Below are 21,175 nucleotides of genomic sequence, written 5' to 3' on the forward strand. Positions count from 1 at the left end.
TGCTTGTGCTCAATATCTGGTCTGGGCACGTTTCTGGTTCATAGAACCATCTTCTCACTGTGTCCTCATGTGGAGAAAAGGGTGAGGAAACTCTCTGGGGTCCTATTTATTAAGAGCCCTGATCCCACTCATGAAGGCCCTATCTCATGACCTAACCACCCCCAAGAAGCCCCAGCTCTTAGTACCATCATGTTGGGGTTAAGGTTTCAACATGTGGATCAGGACCCACACCCCGTTTCTCTCACCCTGTCACATGCATGTTTCCCTGGGGCTACAACCCCCAGTCCAGGCTTCACAGTGACCAGTCACTGCATACACTGGTCCATCCTGTCAGCTGTGGCCTTTATTCCAGACCCTGCCTCATCACACCATGTCATCTGCTCTCCATATTTTTCTTTCTGGTTCGGAACTGATCGCATTTCATTTTCTCGAAATACCATTTATGCTTATTTATGTCCCAAAATAATAAGCCTCGATTTTAAAATAATGATGTCAAGCACAGGTCCACTGGCCTAATAAATGTCAAAAATGAAAACGTAAAGAACGAGACACATAGTAATGTCACTTCAATATACAGAAGTGCTGCCATGGTCCATGTTCTGGTCCCAAAATGATACGACAGCCTGGTCTTGCTGACCTTTGTTCATCATAAATACTGTTTTTAGAGCTCTTCCGATGGCCCTTCTGATGGCCTTCCATGGACCTCCATTTCTTTCTTTCTCATCACAGAAATAACAAATCGTAGCTACAGCTCCAGAGGGGTGCACAATAAATAAACAGGGGACCCCACTGAGTTACATTGGATGCTCAGTTAAGAACGGATGCTGCGATGGCATAAAATCATGGCTGCAGTAAGTGTCCTCACCAAACTTATAGCTGGGGATGTTTTGATATTTTAATTTTAAATACTGAAAGATGTAGAATCAAAAAGTACATGGAGCGTGTGCTCTAATTTTTACAAGTCAATATTTTAATAGCCACCATCAGAAGGCCTTACGGGTTTTAACAGTTAAACTATAGTGGCACTCTTGCAGGTTCTACTTAATGGATTAAATTTTTAATATGAAATTTTAAGTTTTATTTATTAAAAATGTAACATTCACATGAGCCTACAGAGCAATCTTGGTTTCCGCTGCAGGTGCACATTTGAATGTGCATTTTCCTCAGCCAAATTGTTTTCCTCAGCCAAATCGCTATCGTGTCCTTGCACTCCAGGCTGAGCAGCCAACGTTCCTCTTTTCCTCACAATCACCCAGACCATTCCAGCATTTAGTTATGGAGTCAAAGGGGTGACAAACAGAAAGGAAATCTCCAGAAAAGTGCATAGCACAAAATCTTTTTATTTACATTACTTCCTTATTTTGCTAAAATTATCATGCTATCGAAATGATCTACAACGATACAGAGATGTGTCTTGCCCAAAGTCATCGCCAAGAGGTAAGCGGAGAACATAGCGTGGCTTCATCAAACCCAGAAATTCGTTCTGGAAAGAGGCAAGGCCTGTGGAACAGTCCCATGATTTTGTGCCGTGTTCCTCTGGATCTCCTTCCATCGTGTTTTGCAATGACTTGAGGACCAGCCTAGAAGAAATGTTTCATGCAAGAAGGGACAGTGTTGGACAGTGTCTTCTTCACTTGTCTTCTCTGCTTCCCCATAGGCCGCTTTCTGGGGAGCAAATGGGATCCTGTCTCGGGAGGAGGCAAAAGGACAGTCCCCCCCCCCCCCCAGAAGCCCTTGTGCTCAGGCTTCCTCAAAGGTGCAATCCCGCTTCTACCTCAGGGGCTAAGCATATTTTATTTCTGAAATCCTGGCCCTGGAGGGTGTGAGAGGGTCAAAATCTGTATCCTTGTTCCTGGAACTCAAGCTGGAGGCGGTTCTCCTCCACCTGGGGCAGGACCCTGGGAGCTGGCGCCCTTGCTGAGCCTGCATCCTCCACCGGCCTGCAGGATGGTTGTAGAAACGTGCCAGCTGCTGAGAGAAGGCTCATGGGCTGGTCGGAAGGTGCCAAGGAGCACCCGAGTGAGCACGTGTGCATTCATGTCCCCTCTGCACATGGGACAGTGTTTAAATGACAAACCCAGAACTCTCTCTACCTCTACCGAGTTCCATGTGCACACGCAGCCAAAGCAGATGTGAAAATCACAAAGATCTAATAAAAGCCCTCGATGAAACCACTGCTTCGTGTCTCAGAAAATAAAACAGCAGCTTCTAATAGAAACGCTGTTTCCATACTAATCTGTCAGAAAATCCTCGCCTGCAGCGAGCGGTGGAGCGCAGGAATGTACGAGCAAAAAGCCTCATAAATCACTTGAGACGTGCTCGCTCTGGCTGCGTCCGTGGAGAGTGCTTCCAGGTTTGGGCTGGGAGGTCCAGGGGCCCAGGTCAGACTGGGCGAGGGGGAGGAGGGCCCGCCTTGGAGGGGGCGCGTGGAGAGCTGTGCAGGGGGTCCCCTCAAGGGAGTGGGGTGGGGGAGCCAGGGCTCAGGGGTGCAGTGGGGTGCCCGAGAGGTGCTCCCACACGCTGACCACTCATCACAGGCCAGCTCGGTGCTACGCTAGGACAGCACAGGCCTCCAGGTGCCCACTGCTCACCAAGGAGGCCCCCTGACCTCATGGAGTGAGGTTCCAAGAACCTGTACACGAACTTTTCTGAGCGTCCTACTTGGGCATCTCCAGCCTTCACAGACCAGGCAGGAGGAAGGGATGATGGCCCAGGCCATTCGGTGGGCTTGGAAGCGTATTTTGGGAGGAATAAGACCAGTGGGTTCAACTTCTCGTTGCCAGACATGCCACTCTGTATCCCCAGGTAGGCGACACAGTGGGTGTCCCTTGCTGGGTCACAGTGGGGGAGGTCACCATGGGCCTGGAGCACCTGCACCCAAAACAATTGAGAATTTATAAAACAAGATGATGTGTTAGCTCTTTTTTTTTTTTAATTTATTTTTTATTGGTGTTCGATTTGCCAACATATAGAATAACACCCAGTGCTCATCCCGTCAAGTGCCCACCTCACTGAGGTCACCCCCACCCCCCGCCCACCTCCCCTTCCACCACCACCCCTAGTTCGTTGTTAGCTCTCAAGTCCCTGTTTGCCCCTTGAGTTCATCTTTGCTGAGGCTGCAGGACAAGTCCGGTGAGGGGATAGGCTCCACTCTGTGGTCAAAGGCAGAGCTGCCCAAATACGGTCTGTTCATCAAGTAGGAGGGGCTTCCCAGAGCAAGAAGGTAAAAACGTCACCAAGTCCCAAGCTCACTGTCCCTGTGCTGGTCAGCTTCCTCATGACTGCAGAGGAATTGGCGCTCACATGTGCTGGAGGGGACGTCGAGGTCTGCAAGTGCTGGGGAGCCAGCCCGGGCCCAGCAGTGCGAGGAAGAGCCAGGCCCCCTGCCCAAGCCAGAGCGCTCCCACCTATAGTTCCCGCCCGGGCAACGCGGGACGCTGCCGCCGACGTGACAGGTCATTAACTGGCCCTGAAAACCCCCAGGACCTCTGCCTGATGCTACGTCCTGTGTGCAGGCGGGTTAGTTGGTTAACAGGCTCCTTTTAAAAACTAATTATGGTCAGAAGAAAGTAGTCCCTTCCCTAGCTGCAGCTCGGAAAGCCGAGGCAGGTGGCAGGTTGCATCATTGACTGTACCTGGGGGCCCCGCAGCCCAAGGGCCTGGAAAGAGGGGACACCAGGGCAGGCCCTCGCCGGCCCAGCCCACCGGCCTGGAAGGTCGGAGGCCCCTCCACCTGCCTGCAGCAGCAGGTAAATGTCCATTACTTACAGCTTCTTACACTTTTTTCATCCACAAAATACAGAGAATCACAGCCACTCTCCAGGCGCGTCAACATGCTCAGGGCGTCGGACAATTAGCTGAGTGTCCGGCAGCGGCGCGGCTGCAGGCCTGTTCTGCGGCTTGGGGCAGGCGGGTGCCCTGACGCAGACCCGTCAGAGAGTGGCGGGGCTTCCTTCAGGGTCCTCCGCAAAATAGCACTTGATGGAGGGAATCGGTCTCTCCCCGTGAAACCTGAAGACAGCAGCACGCAGACATGGGCGGCTGACGTCTGGGAAAGACGTGCAGCTGTTGGCGCCCACCGGGTGCGGCCTGCTCGCCAAAGCAGGGGTCACTGACGCCCCAGCTGTCAGGTCTGCCCAGGGTCACCTCAGACTTAGCAAGACGGCTTCCCCTAAAGCAGAGCAGTCCAAGAGGCCTACCCAATGCTGCCCGGGACCCCGAGAGTCACAGTCACACAGTAACCCACTTCACACCCCACCTCACACCCCACTTCATGCCCTCACCTCATACCCCCAGCTCATACCCCCACTTCACACCTCACTTCAAATCCCACATCACACCTCACCTCATAACTCACTTCAAACCCCACTTCATACCCTCACCTCACAACCTCACCTCATGCCCCAACTCAGACCCTCAATTAAAACCCCACTTTATACTCCCAACTCACAACCCCACCTCACACCCCCACTTCACACCCACCACACACTACCAGCTCATGCTCACGGCCCATTTTTTGTCTCTTCTTTTTCCTGGGTGTGTGTGGAGAATGCCTACTGTGAAACACTTATCAGCCCCTCTGCTTGTACCACACGTCATGACCAGCCTTAGAAATGGTTACTTTTGTGTATGCCATGTGGAAACCCCCATGTGCCAATGGGGCTCACAGTGTGAGCAGCGTTGTGTAACTCCGGACTTTTAGGAGAGAGTTGGTATTGATTTTAAACTAAAGATAATTGCCTTATACTTTATTACCAAACCATTTTAGAAATAAAAATAATTATCTCAAACCAAAATTATTTTTTATTTATTTATTCATTTATTTATTTTAAGATTTTATTTATTATTAATGAGAAACAGAGAGAGAGAGAGAGAGGCAGAGACACAGACAGAGGGAGAAGTAGGCTCCATGCAGGAGCCCGACATGGGACTCGATCCCAGTTCTCCAGGATCACACTGAAGGCAGCACTAAACCTCTGAGCCACCTGGGCTGCCCTATTTTATCCTATTTTTAAATGGCCATTTTCATTGTGGATAAAAGAGCACTAAATGACCCCCAACTGATTGGCACAAGACACATTCACCATAGGAGTGAGGGTAGATGAGTAGGTGTGGCCTGCTGCTTTATCATTCCCGGGGGAGTTTCCATCCACTTGCAGTGTTGTCCACTTAGGAGGGAAGACTCCCCACTGTAGGCCGCATTGCGCCCTGTCTGGCCAACACTGCCTTAGATGGTGTGACACAGCAGAGGTCTGAAAGGCCCTTGTTCACGGGCTCCCTCTTCTTCCGCTGCCAGGAGAATGCATGCATGTTACCTGCTGGAAGACGAGACGTGGAGCAGGGCCAGCTTGCTCTACTCATCCTCGTAGGAGACGCCTTCCATCATCACATAGCCAGACATCCCAGATGTGTGAGCACGCCCGCTGAGGCCACTGGAGCCACCCCACCAACCACCCATACACATGAGCCATGTTCTCTTTGGCAGATGTCACCAAGTTGTGGTTGGTGCCCAGCTTTCTAGGGCCAACACATGGCTTACTCAGTGGATTCTGCAGAGGCTTCACTGCCAATGGAAGCCCAGTGCACTTGACCGTTTTTAAAGACAATTCTGCCTTTTAAAAAAACTACTGCATGAAACAGGTATTCCCACTTCCTCTCATTTCTTTTACAGGCAGCTTAAAAATGATCTATTAACTTGCCACCTGATTTTTCTTCTCTCCATAGTACAATATAATTTTTCTTATTTTTCTATTGACTTCAATTGAAATTCCATTTTTTTTTTTGCCTTTTTTCTATCTTTTTCTCCACTGTTGGCTGGCTGGTGCTATTATCTGTTTCATGTGCCCTTGCCTACTTCCTGGGAGTTCCCACTCTCCATAGCTTCCTTCTCGGAACTCTGTGACAGCCTCCAGCTCAACTGAACCCTACTGCCTGCATCCATTCACTCTGATCTGTATTCTCAGAAAGAAAAAGTAAATAAACCTCATGCCCTACTGAAGCCTGCCTCTTTAGTGAGGAAAATAACATTCACACTAACGTGTGCGTTCATAACAAACAGCAATTACAGCAGGAAATCTGAAGAAAGCCTGGAAAGACATCGGATCCCATGTGAACATTGGGCTGCACAGTGTCCTCTAATCAGCACTGAAGAATGTGGAATGATATAAGCGAGTTGCTCACACCCTGCAAACCCAAGAGTGATGCTCTGCAGTCTGCACTGCACATAACAAACCAGTGGGGGCAGAAAGCCAACAGCCCGCTCCACGTCTGCAACAGCGGTCCCAAACGTCAGCCTGGTTTGGTGATTTCAGATGGACAACATTTATATGTGAGAACAGAGGACAAAAACCTGAAAATAAGGAACCAACCAGCATGAATGCTAATTTTCCATGTACCCACTTCATCAAAACCCCTTTGGTTCTAACGTAATAATAAGAGTTTTGGTTTTAAGATTTTCTCTCTTTAGGAGAAGCTTCATGTAGGATTTTCCCAATGGTTATCAATGGTATGTGCTGACTAATGTTTACTTTGGGAAGGCGATGAATAGTTTAACTGATGCAAAATATATTTAAGAGAGAAAAATTCTTTCAAAAATCAAATGAAAGATTGGAAAGCCACATAGAGTCAGGGTCATACCCACCTAGGTTATCACTGCTACACCCACTTCACATCTCAGACCAGTATGTATGCACACACATTCACACCTACAGAGGTCAGATGTCTCCTTGGGTATTTTTAAATATTTGTGTTTAGCAGTAAACATTCACTATCTCTTAACATTTCACAATTTGAGAAGTTACCGGTGTTTTTACAAGTCAAAAAATTAGCTTTTTCATTCAGCATTGACTTAAGAACAGTTAGCTGCTTCTAGCGCTCCTAGTGAGTATCTTTACCAGTCTGGGAAAGAAATATGATAATTTTCAATAGGAAATATCTTAACTTTCAAAGGTATGCCCTCCACCTTCACTCCCTAGACTCACCCTCTAAAAGCAAGTAAGAATGTCAGCATCTTCAGCCAAAATTTAACACAAGTGACTTGATATAGAATTGAGTTTGAACTCAAGAGTTGCTGTCTCTTATCACATAAAAAAATGTCCTGCAATCCAAGTAATTAACCCACCAGTCTACTAAAATATATATTACAGTTTTACTACTTCTCAGAATCAATTTTAAAAGGTGATACAATTCACACACAGTGGAGCAGGCTGTGACCTGCCATGCAGGAGGAGGCTGTGTGGGCACACCACTGGCCATCTATGCTATTTTCGTTGGATTAATAGCAGCACAATTATGGTCCAGAACGGAATTATTCAGGGGACACCCAAAATTCCATGTCTGACAAATCATGCAGGGATCAGATCTCAGCATTTATGTGTCTTCTTAGCTTGTGGGTTTGTCTTATTTACTCATCCAGTGATAAGACAGCTTTGATGAGTAATTGTAAGCAAAATAGTTACATCAAGTAATAGAATTAATTGAAAATATGAACTAGTTCCACTACTGAGGTTTATTAATTCCCAAAAATATTCCTTAAAAAATCTTTTATGCTTTGAAACTTATTAAATGGAATTGCATCTTGAAAATGAAGATGAGAATCTATACACCAAGTACGAACCAGTAAGGGATGCATACTGTTTTCAGGATGATAACTGTCTTTTAATTTCTCATAACCTGACAATGTGAATCAGCTATGCATTCTCTAAGGAAACTCACACCAAGATCAAGAAATAACTATGTCTGACATCTCAGAAATGAATTTAGAACAAGAACTGAGAGATCAGGTAAATGGGTCTGCTGAGCTCCAAAACCTGTATCTTTGGGATTTGAAGGAAACATTCATTTCTCATTGCTGGAGAAGTAATGAAAAAGTAATGGAAGAAGAAAAAAGAGATAATTTTCATGTTCCAAAAATAAAATGAAACATGTTTTGACTTAGGGATTTAGAAACCTAATGAGTCATAGAGCATAGAAAATCTATGATAAGATGTTGTTAACATAAAATAGAGAAAGGAGATATAAAACCTTCAGAGCTGGGATGAGTTAGAGTTCAGGTTCTATTAATATCAGTACTTGAAGTCAGGCCTCCTTTGGCTCCTTAAATGATTCCCTCTGCCTTTTTGAAGGAGTAATATGTTTCCAAATCACCCCGTGACCCAACCTGGCCTAGTGGTACCGGTAGAGCACCGTCTGCTCTGAGCATGAGCATGAGCCACCAGGACTTATCTTTTCCAACCAGGAAAGTATCAGACGCAGAGCAGATTACCTGCCAGCTACCCACCACCTCTGCTTACTGGCCAAGGGAGAAGTCCCCCGAGGTGTTGACATCCTTCCTTCTTTGAGAAGCTGTCTGGACTACATTTCCCTGTGTAAGTGCCTGCTTTGAGTGGCTTTCCAACACTGATGCCTGAGTCTTTTCTATCCAGATCATACTTGGTACCCCAACATCTCAGACCATTGTGGTTGATGCTCCTTGAAGCTGCTTCCCTCTTTCTCGTCCCTCTGCCCACCTCTGGGGTACATGGCATGTGGCTTCATTCTCGTGGCCGCCGCAGTGTGACCTTCCTATGACTGCATTTTCAATCACCTTTCACTGAAGACAGACTTCTTAGATGTATACACACACACACACACACACACACACACACCACCCTAGGGAAACAAATTATTCCTTCTATCGTTCTAAATTTATGTATATAAAGAATATACCCACAGAGGAAAAAAAAATGTGTGTTTTTAAGCCAAGTCATGAAGCAAGCATTTTCATTCAGCCACACGATTTGAAATAAAAGTTATAGCTGAAGTTGTACATTCAAAATGCACCAAGTGTGAGTACAGATCTGAGCTAAACCAAACTGATTTTCCCTGGCCACAGCCTGCTGTGGGTTAGGCACCATCGGGGCCAGATGGGCTCCAGAGGCAGATGTCCGGGTAAATGTGCACGGCACCCTGGTCCTCCACTGGTGAGCAGGGATCCTGACCTGACCCGACCCCTGGACACATGCCTGGATGCAGGTCCCCTCTCGAACAACTATATTATGGTTTTCATGGATTCAAAGGAAATTGAGATGTTTCTGAGCCTCGAGACTTGATTTCCCTGTTGTAAGGCCTGAAGAATGACTTATCACATCTAGAGCTCCTAAAATTTTGCTAGAACCAACCTGGATATTACCCAGGTGATGGGCCAGGGATAAACTAGATTCATCAGGTACATATGAATTTATCAGTAACTTAACTGGTTATTGGCAATACACTTCTGAAAAAGACAGGCCCTGCCCTACGGAATTTGTCTTCTGGGAGACACAAATCTATGAACAGTACATCCAAAGAGTACAAGAAACGCTCTCATCCGAATATGCAAGAATGGGATGGCAACATTGAGGGGGAGATACAAGGTTTGCCGGGAGGCCCTCGAACCAGGAGAACAGAGAGACGTCTCCCCTCCAGGTTTGGGGAGACCGATACCAATTGTACATTAGGCCGAGCTTCAGAGCATTTTAATACTGGAGAATTAAATCAGTAGCTATTGGGCCCTTCACATGTGGGCCCTGTACTCACGCGATCCTGATGAGAAAGCAAGCATCTGGAGCACCCCGGAATAGGGACCGCAGGACAGGGCAGGACCCAGTAAGCCTCTAGGTAGTTTGTAGGTTGGTTGGAACCTTGATTTTATTGTTACCATGGTTGTTGTTTGGGGAAGGTGAGCAGGAAGTGGAGAACAGTGTGAATTAAGCACCGACTGTATGCAGAGTTTCAGGCAAATGACCCAAGGACGCTACCAGGCAGGCGTTTGCATCCCCGTGTTCATGGGGGAAGCTGAGAGAGGAAATGACACAACGTCCACAGTCCACAGTGACCAAAGGTGGGCTGGGTTTGGGGTGCAAGGTGCAAGCCCTCCGTCATCCTGCTCTGCCTCTGCCTCACCTTGCCGCCTGCTAACTGGGCTCATGGGCCAGAAGGGTTTTGGAAAGTAGTAGGAAGTGCCGAGGTGAAAGAGTCATTGGAATCATTCCTCACACATGAAGGGTCGGTTTGTTCTCTCTCCATTCTAGCAAATAGAAGCTTCGGAGGTTCGATGCAGTGAACACCAGTATACGTCAGTATTAAGTTCCAATGAAGCAGTGGAGATGTCCATGTCAGTGGTCCCTGAGCCACCAGCACCTGGGCTGATGGCGCTGTCACCGATGTCAGCACCAAGGTGGCACTTGCACCATCTTCTCCAGCAGGTCTGTTGCCTCTGCTCCCCCTGCGTCAGTGTGTAATCTTCTGCAAACTGCTCCCTAGGCCCGAGGGTGATGGACACCCTGGCCAGTGCTGAGGGTGACCGTGCAGCCCACAGTGAGGGAGACATGTGGGGCCTCACGGCACTCCTGTCTGCAGGCTCCGCATCGGGGCTCAGCATCGCCGCGTTGCTGGACGGAATCAGGGACAAGAGGAGAGAAGCACAGAGGTCAAGGCTCCCTTGTGGGAGACAGAGTACGGGACTCATGCCCCTGCCCCCTCTCCCCACCACCCCTGAGATTGGGTCCTGCCCCCAGAGGAAGTGGCTACTGACTTTCCATCCAGAGGTGAAGGTGGCAGGTTCCGGGTGATGTCTCTAGGTCGCAGGATTGGGGCTGGAGGTGGACAGTCTCTTACCCACATGGACCCCAGTGATCGAATTGTCCCCCCCACCATGTGGGGTTGGGTTCCTGCCCACGGACTTGCCTCATCATCGTTGCCGATCTACAGTCCACCCTTGGGGTGCCAGTGCCTTGCGCCGCAGCACCCTCCCAGGCCTTCCCAGCACTCCTGCCCTCTGCGTGTGTGCGACTTAGATCCTAATACACTCCCTGACCTAAATATACAGGGATGCAATATTATGATGTAGCAACTTCTTCCAGTCACTCTTTATGAATTGTTTGTTTTTCCCTCCATGGAGGATAGAATTAGAGTTCTCATTACAAACTGAAAATTGATGGCATTTTCATTTCTCATGTAACATGAATTTTAAAACACGGCCTTAAATTGTTTTCAGTAGCGACGAAAACGAAGAAGCAAAAGCCCAGCGTACTTTGTGCGGGTCCCAGCAATCCCTACCCCGGCTCCCGACGGTGGCTTGGTCGCCAGACAGCTGCCACTCTGACTTCTCACCTTCTCCAGCCCCCCTGGGAGGGCCTCCCCGCCAGCCGCCAACCAGGGCGGGAGCACCAGGCCGCGCCGCTCGCTCTCCGGGCCGGCGGGCTCCAGCATGTGGTTCTCATTTGCAGGCTGAGAAGCAGCAGTGTTCTCGTGTAGCTCCAAATAAAGGCCCTCTCCCTGAAAACCAAGGAGCACAGTGAGAGGTGATGTCCTCAGCATCTCTGACAGCCAAGAGCAGCACAAAAAGGTGCATTCATTCAGGCTCGGCCCTGACAGGATGTCCAAGCGGGCTGTCTGCTCGGAGCAGCTCGCGCCACCTGGACTCCCACCAGCGCCTGCCCAGGAGAACGTTGGCACCCGGAGCCTCCAGAGTCAGATAAATAAACGCTTAGTGAAAGTCAAGTGCATTCAAATTCCTGGGAAATCTTCAAGCCCTAATTAGGCCTAATATTCCCCAAGTTGCCAGAGCCTATGGAAACCCTAAACCCGTCCCCACCTAGTGTGTTCACACCAGGAGCCTGGGAGGACCGTGCCTGCCGGGGGCATAGGAATTGCTTCCCTGGGTTGAACGGTAAGAGGTGACCAGGACTTAGAATGAACTAGTCACTGACTGGATATTTGATGCTTTTGCTGTTTTTTTGAAATAATTGCCATTTGGGAACAGAAAAGAAGCATAGTCTTCTTTGTGGGATTTGCTTTGTTTTCTTCATGTCAGTCTGCTGAGCAAACGCACAGGTGAAACCAGATTCAGCCACTCTGGGCCCTGGTCTCAGCAGGGACAGAGGTGCTGGGGCACCAGAGACAGGCCTGGGGTTCCATGTGGATGAGCACAGCGGGGCCTGTTGGGATCGTCTCTGCCCCTGAGAGCCCCCAACCCATAGCCCTACCTGGCAGTAGCTGGTCAGAGTCCCCCCCTGGGGTGGTGGTTTCGTTTCCTGTCAGGTCAGGGGTCTGATCCCCGGGACAGAGGAGGACAACCCAGTCGGTCCATGGAACATCACTTTGTCCCTCACATGTTGAAGGCAGGTTTGGGGAGTGTGGTGACCTCTCCCAAACAAAAGGCCCATGTGGATGAGGCCTGAATTCTGGAGTGTGGACTCAGTGTGGCCAGACCTCTGCAGCCACCCAGGAACTGTTATCCTGATTCCTCAGGGTGCTCCAGGCTGGCAGGGTGAGGTCACTTCACCCTGATGCCATCAGGAGCTCAGCAGATACCCAAGGCAGACCCCGCAGGTGTCTTTGGAAATCCACGGCCAGACTTCCACAATAGAAACCATCAGGCTTTGTTTCATAAAAAGGGGAAGACGCTCCTAGTAATTGGGTAACCACGATAGTAAACACATCCATACTCCTTATAATGTTCTCATCCCTGTAGCACTATGCCCATCGCACGGTGACAGGGCCCACATCATTGATGAGACCTGACGTCACAGGTTAAGTCCATTGCTCAAAGTCACACAAGTGGTGAGTGATGGATCTCAGGTTTCAACTAGATAGAAGTATTAAAAATAAGCCTAAGAAACTATGTCCAAAAATTACAACTCGATGCAGTTACCAACTAAATCATGTGATGTCTCTAAGCGCCATCACCATCACTGGTGAGTGTCTGCCTAGGTCAACAAGGTGAGTGGACTCCTTCAAGGGGAAGAAGCCAAGCTGTATTTTAGGAAATCTTGTCATCAAATAAACACCAATGTTTATTTGGAAAAAGAAACCACACTTACAGTAAAACTGGAAATGATACAGTGGGGGATGGAGCTCTGCATGGCCAGCGGAGCTCAACCCCTACATTGCCAGGAGCCCCTAGGATGAGGTGAGAAGAGATCGCCTGGAACAACAGACAAACGACACCAATAGCGTCACTGGAGCAAGTCCAAGGGGCTCAGATGAGGTGGCGGGGGGAGTAAATGTCTTTCCACAACTGAAAGATTGAGTAAGTCGTGATGCACCATATTTCAAAATACCATGCTGCTACTTTTATGATTTTTAAATTTTGAAATAGTCACAGACTCGCAGACACGCAAGACACAGAGGGCTCCCATGTATCCTCTGCCCAGATGCCTCCAATGGTGATGTCCCCTGTAAGTCAGGAGCAATAGAAACACCAGGGTGTTTAAATCGGCACAATACATTAATCTAGACTACAGTCTTTACCCGAATTCTCTAGGATTTGCAGGTATTCTTTTTTGTATGCATGTATTTGTGTGTAATTCTGTAACAGTTTGTCACCTGTCTGGATTCATATTAACCCCGCCAGATCAAAATACAAGACTTCTCCACAGCAACAAGGAACACAGCTCATCTTTAGATGGGTCGTGTCTATATTTCAAACCACACAGACATCAAGGAGAACAGGTTTGACCCCACGGAGAGGGGAGGCAGCTGGAGGAGATTCGTAGGACAAGGAGAGAGGGGGAATGGAAGGAAGAAAGTAGGTGGTTGAGGAAGATCTTCCACTTCTTCGTGCACCTGATATTATCTAACCTAAGATAAATATGTTTTGTTTTGTTATGTAAAAAAATTAAAGTTTTGCTAATAAGAAAAAAGTAAATAAAAATCAAAGCACTTACGGAACGGAACAACTTCCACACAGAATTTCCAACACCGTGGGTGGAAGGGCGGCATCAGACCTACCCACCCTGGGAGAACACACAGCGGCTCCTCCTGGAAGCAGAGTTGCTCTGCATGGGCATTTTCAACAGAAGGTCATCATAGGTACTTAATGTTGCCTCTCCTGGAATGTTCCAGAAAGGCAACCGATCCCAGGAGGAGACAAAGGCCACAGAGTTTGTCTACAGCACTGACACCTGAGGGAAGCTGGACTGCTCTGCAGACCAGAGCAGGTGTGTCCTGGTCCCAGGATGAGAGCCCCTCCCGCCGTGCTACTCCTGGAGTTTGCACCCCATGGTGTTCCCAGCTCCCCAGTAGTCGACCGTCATTTCTGAGTTGTGAAAGCTGGCGCCTATCCTGCAGTGTTGAGGGGTTGCATGTTTTGTCTGACTGCATGGAAGCAGGTTTTCTTGCCATTTTGTTAGTTTTCTGACTTAGCCACTTACTATATTTTTGTCCTTCCGTTAGTTAAGTAGCTGTTTGTACATTTGTTTACACACAGTTCTTAATTTAACCATAAATCTTGCCTAGCTGTTCTTCAAGGTCCCAGAATGCTCTTTCTCTTTCCAAACCTGACCGAGCACACTCTAGGAAGATCCCAAGCTAGAATCCACCTGAAGAAGACACTGACTGCCTCACATGTTCTCTTCACCCAGGCATGTGAGCCTGTGATGATTGCATTGTGAGCACTGAGGAGATACAGGAGACGTGATTTCATTTTTCAGAGGGAGGCAAGACCAATAGGCCTTGTTCAAGATAACTTGGGTAGTGGCAGAAATGAGACTGGTTAAACTTCTCCATACTGTATCGTCCTCTGCAATATTTTCTGCATATGGGTTTCAGGCTAGTCACAGAGGTTCAGTGAAAACATGTAGAGAAGAAAAATATATTTTAAAAACATAATTTTTGGGGACCCACAGAATGAAACCATTTTATGAATAATAAAGAATTTTACAACAAAGATGAATATTATTTATTACACTTCATACTAATAAATGCAACCTCTACAGTAGTTCTTAATGCACTTGTAATGAAGTTCATTTGAAATTCTATCCAAAATGTCCCCAACTTTATCACCATTAACTCGTCTTTTTAGTTACCTTTTACTTCTCAGCACTAAACTCCATTCTTTACCCTTTACCCGTGTGTGTATATATACACTTTGGGCGTGGGGATAGGTTTCAGGTGGAGGAGAGAGTCTGGGAGTGAGGAGAGAAGTTACAAGGAAATGAGGGGCCATGAAGAAGAAACATGAAATGCTGGAGCCACTCCACTCCCAAAATAAGTATTCCGCTGTTGAATTTTCTGAGCGCAGCCGGGTGCATTCCACACTGCACCTGGACCCTGTGAAATGCAATCTGGAAAGAAAGAAAGAAGATATTCATTTCTGAGCCCATCTGGAGATCAGCTCAGAGCCCTGGGCTCAAGGACAACACCTGCCACAGGCCCTTTGCAGGACAACGGGGGTAGGGAAGGTGCTCGTCATCAACAGGTAAGTTCCTACCAGACGTGCAAAGGCAATGTGTTGACACAGCACATTTCAGCCCCAGCTCTCACTAACTGCGCTAGCCACACATGACATCCACTAATACAGGGAAGGATGGGGTCTTTGGGAATTATGCCTCTTTCTGATCGTTTGAACATTCAGCGTACAGACAAAAATTTAGGAAGTGTGCTGACTGAATCTAACTAACACGACTTCATTAGTACCCAATCCATCAAAAACTTTCTCCTTCTTTTCTTTCTTTCAAAGTTTTTACAAGTCTGCTCACTAATTCTATGAATTTATATGGAGCACAGAGTTCTTAAGAAATGAAGAAAAAGCAAAATAATGGACAGAAAATGCATGTGTGCATTAAAATAACTTTTGAGGTAAGTGGGCTAAAGACTAATAAATGGGTTAATAAGTTTTAATGTCTATCCAATCACTCATTCTTTGGAAGTAATTTTTAATAAATACCTTTCAAATGAAATTTTAAAAACAAAATGTGTTTATTGTGACCAACAACAACCAAATAAAAGGCAAACAGAAAATGTTCTCTCATTGTTTGAGAAGCCAACTACGTGCTCCTGCCTTGTGCCTTGAATAGGCCTTATTATTGTTTTAATCAGAATATCTAATATTAAGTTATTATAGTTATTATTTACTGGTGCAAATGGTTGACATTTTCCCCTTTATGAAAGAGTTTAAGAAGAATATCTCTAAAATCAGAGACAAACGTGGTTAATGGTACTTTAAAATTACCATATATCTATATCTATATCCTGATTTTCTTGTCTGGTTGCAAAGATGTCTTAGTCTTTTAAAAATATACAAGAAAAGAAAACTCTCCCCTTCTCCCCTCAAGTCAACTTCTGTGTTCCTGAAAGATTTTTATTTAAATAAACAAACAAAAAAAAAAAAACCAGAAAATAACCCTACATCTACCCTTGGGTAAAGAGATGAATCCATCGTGTGGAAGGAAGGCCACATGCCTAGCGCCCACCAGGCAGGGAAGTTAGATGAGCTCTACGCCCATGGTTGTGACTTTCAGATATTGCACCAGACAAGTTCCCAATATGACAGCATATAAAAATATAAGCAAGGGCCCAGCCTCACTCCCAACTGAGGACCCCCCCAACACGCACCTGCCAGTTCCCCCCTCGGGGCTGTGGGACCCAAAGCTCCAGAGGCCATCGGTCCAGCAGGGACAATGACCAGGGTGGGGACTCAGGAATGGCTGTCTATCTGAAGGGGGAGGCAGCAGGTCCACAGGTGGTGGCAGGTGTCCGGAGCTGTGTGCCCGGGTCGCCGGAGCAAGCCGACACAGCTGAGCACTCAGGAAGGTGGAGCCACCTGCAGACACAGTGGTCCTCGGACTACCGATGCGAGGCTGGGTCGCAAGGTGAGGGGGACAGGGAGAGTGACACATGTTCACGATGACATCATGGTGGTCCATGTAAAATCTGATGAACTTTCGTTTATTCAGAAGTTACAGAAATAAAAGGAATGATCTGGAAAGGTTTTTAAAACCATGTATGTTTAAAATCCTCAAAGAGGTCTGATAGAAAGAGCAGGAGGTCATGAGGTAGGGAAAACACGTTAGTGTCTAGTCAATGATAACTCACCCGAAAAAGTACATATTTGCCGACAGGCAGGGGAATAATAATGTCACCGTTTTCAGAAAGGAGGCCCTCTGCCCACCCCAAATACCTTCCCTTGGAGGAGGTTACGTGAAGGCCTTGTGACATAAAGGAAACTGAATCTAGTGCTTGCAAAGAAAGCAGTGAAGAAAGAATTTTAAATACACACACTTGAGCAAGAAGAAACCCTAGGAGGAGGGAAAGAGGTCACAGGAGGACATGGTTCTGAGCAAAGGGGTTGTCGACTCTTCCTGACAAAATAACATCGTGTTTATGTTCCAAGTGAGGCTGGAGTCTGAGGCATCACGTGCGGACAAAGTGGGAGGCATCCAGAGGCTGATGGAACTGTGCTCAGACCCCTTTCTGGAAAGACGTGGAGATACTGAGTAGCTCAATGCTTGGCATTTGCAAGGAAATTCAATGTCCTAAATACGTTTAAGTAGCCGTCAATGGGATGTGAACACAACCTGTGAGCAGAGGGACAAGCAGATGGTCCGGAGAAATGGGACCACCATTCCAACACAAGCCAGGATGATGAGGAAAGGAAGAAAGAAAAGAATATATAAAATGCAAAATAAAATGATTTTTGAAAAATATTTTATTTATTTATTAATGAGAGACAGAGAGAGAGAGACAGAGACACAGGCAGAGGGAGAAGCAGGCTCCATGCAGGGAGCCCGATGTGGGACTTGATCCCGGGGATCCAGGATCAGGAACTGGGTTGAAGGTGGCGCTAAACCACTGAGCCACCCGGGCTGCCCAGTAAAATGATTTTTATTGCAGCAGTAGCCACAGTAAAGGTGAGTGGAGCTGTCTTAACCTCACACAACACAGAAAAAATTTGAGTGGAAAAATTGAATGAAACTTTTATGGAATTTGAATGTAAAGTTCCAGCTTCACGCTGCTGGTGAGAAAGAGTATTGAGGTAAGGAAACACAAAATAATTTGAAACCAAGCAGAAGGAAAGTTACAACAAAACTCTGATACGACGACAATCTTCAATAAAGGAAAATATACGGCAAAATACTGAGTGGATAAAGAGGGTTTTATAGGTTGAATCATGTCCCTCCCCAAAAACCAGTTGTAGGGGATCAGGGCCCAACCTAATCATTTTCGTAAGAACCTTATTTTCAAATAGTGAAACAAATACAAATAATAGTAAAAAAAAAAAAAATCCACATTATGAGGTACTGGAGTTAGGATTTCAATATATGGTTTTTGGGGAGGGACACGATTCAACCTATAAAACCCTATCTACTCAGTGGCTGCACCAGAGCAGGGGGTAGACAAAGCCTTGGGTGAAAGGCAAACGAGAAATAAGCTCCTTAAATGCACTGCTTGCTGGGCAAGTCCTCGGGGGACGAGCGGGAGGACCCTGTCCCTGCACACGATGCTGCCCGTGCCACACGCCAGGGACCCCGGTTCAGGCGCTCCTGTCAGCAGCCCCAGCCGCCCGCCCCAGACACACCACTTCGGGAGTGTCCACATGGGCCAGGCCCACGCCCCACAGGGATGCCAGGGACGGCGGTGTGCCCGCTCCTGTGCTGGGTTTCCGGGACAGCAGACCCTGCTAACACCATTCCAAGGTCCCAGAAGAAAGGAAGAAGCAGGATCTGTTCTGGACTAGAGGAAAGCAAGGGGGTCAGTAGGTGGACAGGAAGGAGAAGGGAGAGAGAGGACTGGCTGGAACCACCACAGAAAATGAATGGGGCTCATGGGTGACATATGGTCTGACTGGTGTGTGCGTGTCCTTGTCTTAGCAACGAGGGGCAAGGATGCAGGTGTGTGGGACAGCACATCTGCAGCCTTCACTCAGGTGTGTGTGTGCAAAAGTGTACGTGTTGTGGTGTATACATGTATGTGTGCTTCTGTGGCATACAAACACATGTGTGCACATGTTTGTGCATGCATGAACACACACATGAGTGTATTGTGTGTGTGTTATGTGTGTGCACGTGTGTGTGTAGGGGGAGGGCGATGAGCCAGATAAGACAAACATGGAAAAAAGTTAACAGGGGATCCCTGGGTGGCGCAGTGGTTTGGCGCCTGCCTTTGGCCCAGGGCGAGATCCTGGAGACCCGGGATTGAATCCCACGTCAGGCTCCCGGTGCATGGAGCCTGCTTCTCCCTCTGCCTATGTCTCTGCCTCTCTCTCAATCTCTCTCTCTCTCTGTGTGTGACTATCATAAATAAATAAAAAATTTAAAAAAAAAGTTAGCAACTGAAGAATGGCACTGAAGCGTCTGGGGGGCTCTGTGTGCTAGTCTCTCAAAATTCCTGTTAGAAATTATTTCAAAATTGGGATGCCCGGGTGGCTCAATGGTTAAGCATCTGCCTTTGGCCCAGGGCGTGATCCTGGAGACCCGGGATCGAGTCCCGCATCAGGCTCCCTGCATGGAGCCTGCTTCTCCCTCTGCCTGTGTCTCTGCCTCTCTCTCTCTCTCTCTCTCTCTCTCTCTCTCTGTGTGTGTGTGTGTGTCTCTCATGAACAAATAAATAAAATATTTTTTAAAAAAAGAAATTTCAAAATAAAAAGTAAAATGCAAAATAAACACCAAAGTCAAAAGGAGAAAGAGAAAAACTGGGGAAAAAAAAAAAAAAAAGTCTTGGCAAACTCCAAGGTGATTCCAAGCACACGACAGTAGTGAACCTGTTGGAAATGAACCTTAGCATAGCCGTATCACGTGCTGGGAAGCTGGACGACGCTCCTGTGTCAATCGTGGGGTGAAGAAAAGAGAACACAGCGAATTACAACATACTTGCGGCCGAGGGGTGGAGAAACCACGAGCTGTCAAGATCAGCGCAAAGCCAGCGTGCCGTTGCTCCAGGGAGACGCGTGGCTGCCAGGCCCTCCGCACGAGAGGGTGGACACAGCCCGAATGAGCTCAGTGTCCGTCCCCGGGCGTCAGACGACGGCACCCACCGTCTGGTTTACACCATATGGCGTCGCATTCCCGTCCCTGAGCCACAGATGGAACAGGTGGCACCCAGGGCGGGCTGTCATGGGGTGCTCTGTGCCCGAGGCCTCAGCCTGGGTGCCGACCTCCCCGCCGCTGCGGGTGGCGCTTCCCTCTGGCGCAGAGAGGCTGGCGTCCTGGTTACCCGCTCTCTGGCACGCGGCCATTCACCAGCTTCATCCTCAGCTTTTGTTGCTTTTATATGGATGCTCTAAGGATCCCTGAGAGGCTCAGAGGTTTAGCGCCGCCTTCAGCCCAGGGCCTGATCCTGGAGACCCGGGATCCAGTCCCACATCAGGCTCCCTGCAGGGAGCCGGCCTGTGTCTCTGCCTCTCTCTCTCTCTCTGTCTCTCATGAATAAATAAATAAAATCTTTATAAAAACTAAAAAAAATAAATGGACGCTCTATTTGCACCAGTTTTCTGACTTCCTTATTTTCATTTCATTGTTCTAACCAGGTTTTGTGAGCTGAGAAGCAGTGTTATGTAGGATTGCCATCGATTGGGAAAAAATACCTGTGCCTTGACAGAAGGAAGGGCACCCCCTAAAAGTCGGTAGGTCTCAGTGGGCTGCACTAGCGTGTCAGGGTGATGGAGAGGCTGCCCCGTGACACCGCGTTCCGTGGCTGTCGGCACCGCCCATCACCGCCTCTATGGTGACTTCTGTGGCTGGAAATAGGGAAAGTGGTGTGAACGCAGTGGCCACCCGACCCCCTCTGTCCTGAGCAGTCACGTTGGCGCACGGATAAGGTTGGAGGCTCCCTACACATTGCAGTGTTTGCACTGCCCATGTAGAGCCGAGGAGAGGTGGCCACTACTCTTCTCCCGAACTGTGGTCCCCACACTTCAGACAGGTTGGAGTCAGTGAGTCCTTGAACACATTTGCTTCATCAGTGTCTCTCTGCCCTTTTGTCTTTACATGCAAGACGGTTTTAAAGGAAAGTATGACTCATATGTTTCTAATTCTCTTATTCTTACTGAAACTTATCTAATGTTGCTTTGTAATGGTTATCTGATGTCTGAAAGTTTTTGAACTTTTAACTGTTTTCCCAAAGTCAGGGCCTTATGTTCAGAAAAACAATCAGCTCAAAACCCTGCATATTTCAACTCTGAACTCACGAGGTTCGAAATGACGTTTGTGTGTGAGTGAATGTTTATTCTCCACAAATAGCTGAGAATTCCATCATCGGATTCGTTTCCTGTGTGGCCCCGAGGGTGAGGAGCAAGGAGATGGTGAGGGAGGCGAAGGCTGCCAGCGGTGCGTGAAGGCTGCGCGTCCGAGTCCACGTGGGAGGCCCCCCTGGGCCGGGAGCAGTGGTGACCAGGGCCCCGGCAGGCAGGCAGGCATGGGGACGCGCGGGGGCCTGG

This window comes from Vulpes vulpes, chromosome 1 (genome assembly GCF_048418805.1).
Source record: "Vulpes vulpes isolate BD-2025 chromosome 1, VulVul3, whole genome shotgun sequence".
In the NCBI taxonomy this organism is placed as follows: Eukaryota; Metazoa; Chordata; class Mammalia; order Carnivora; family Canidae; genus Vulpes; species Vulpes vulpes.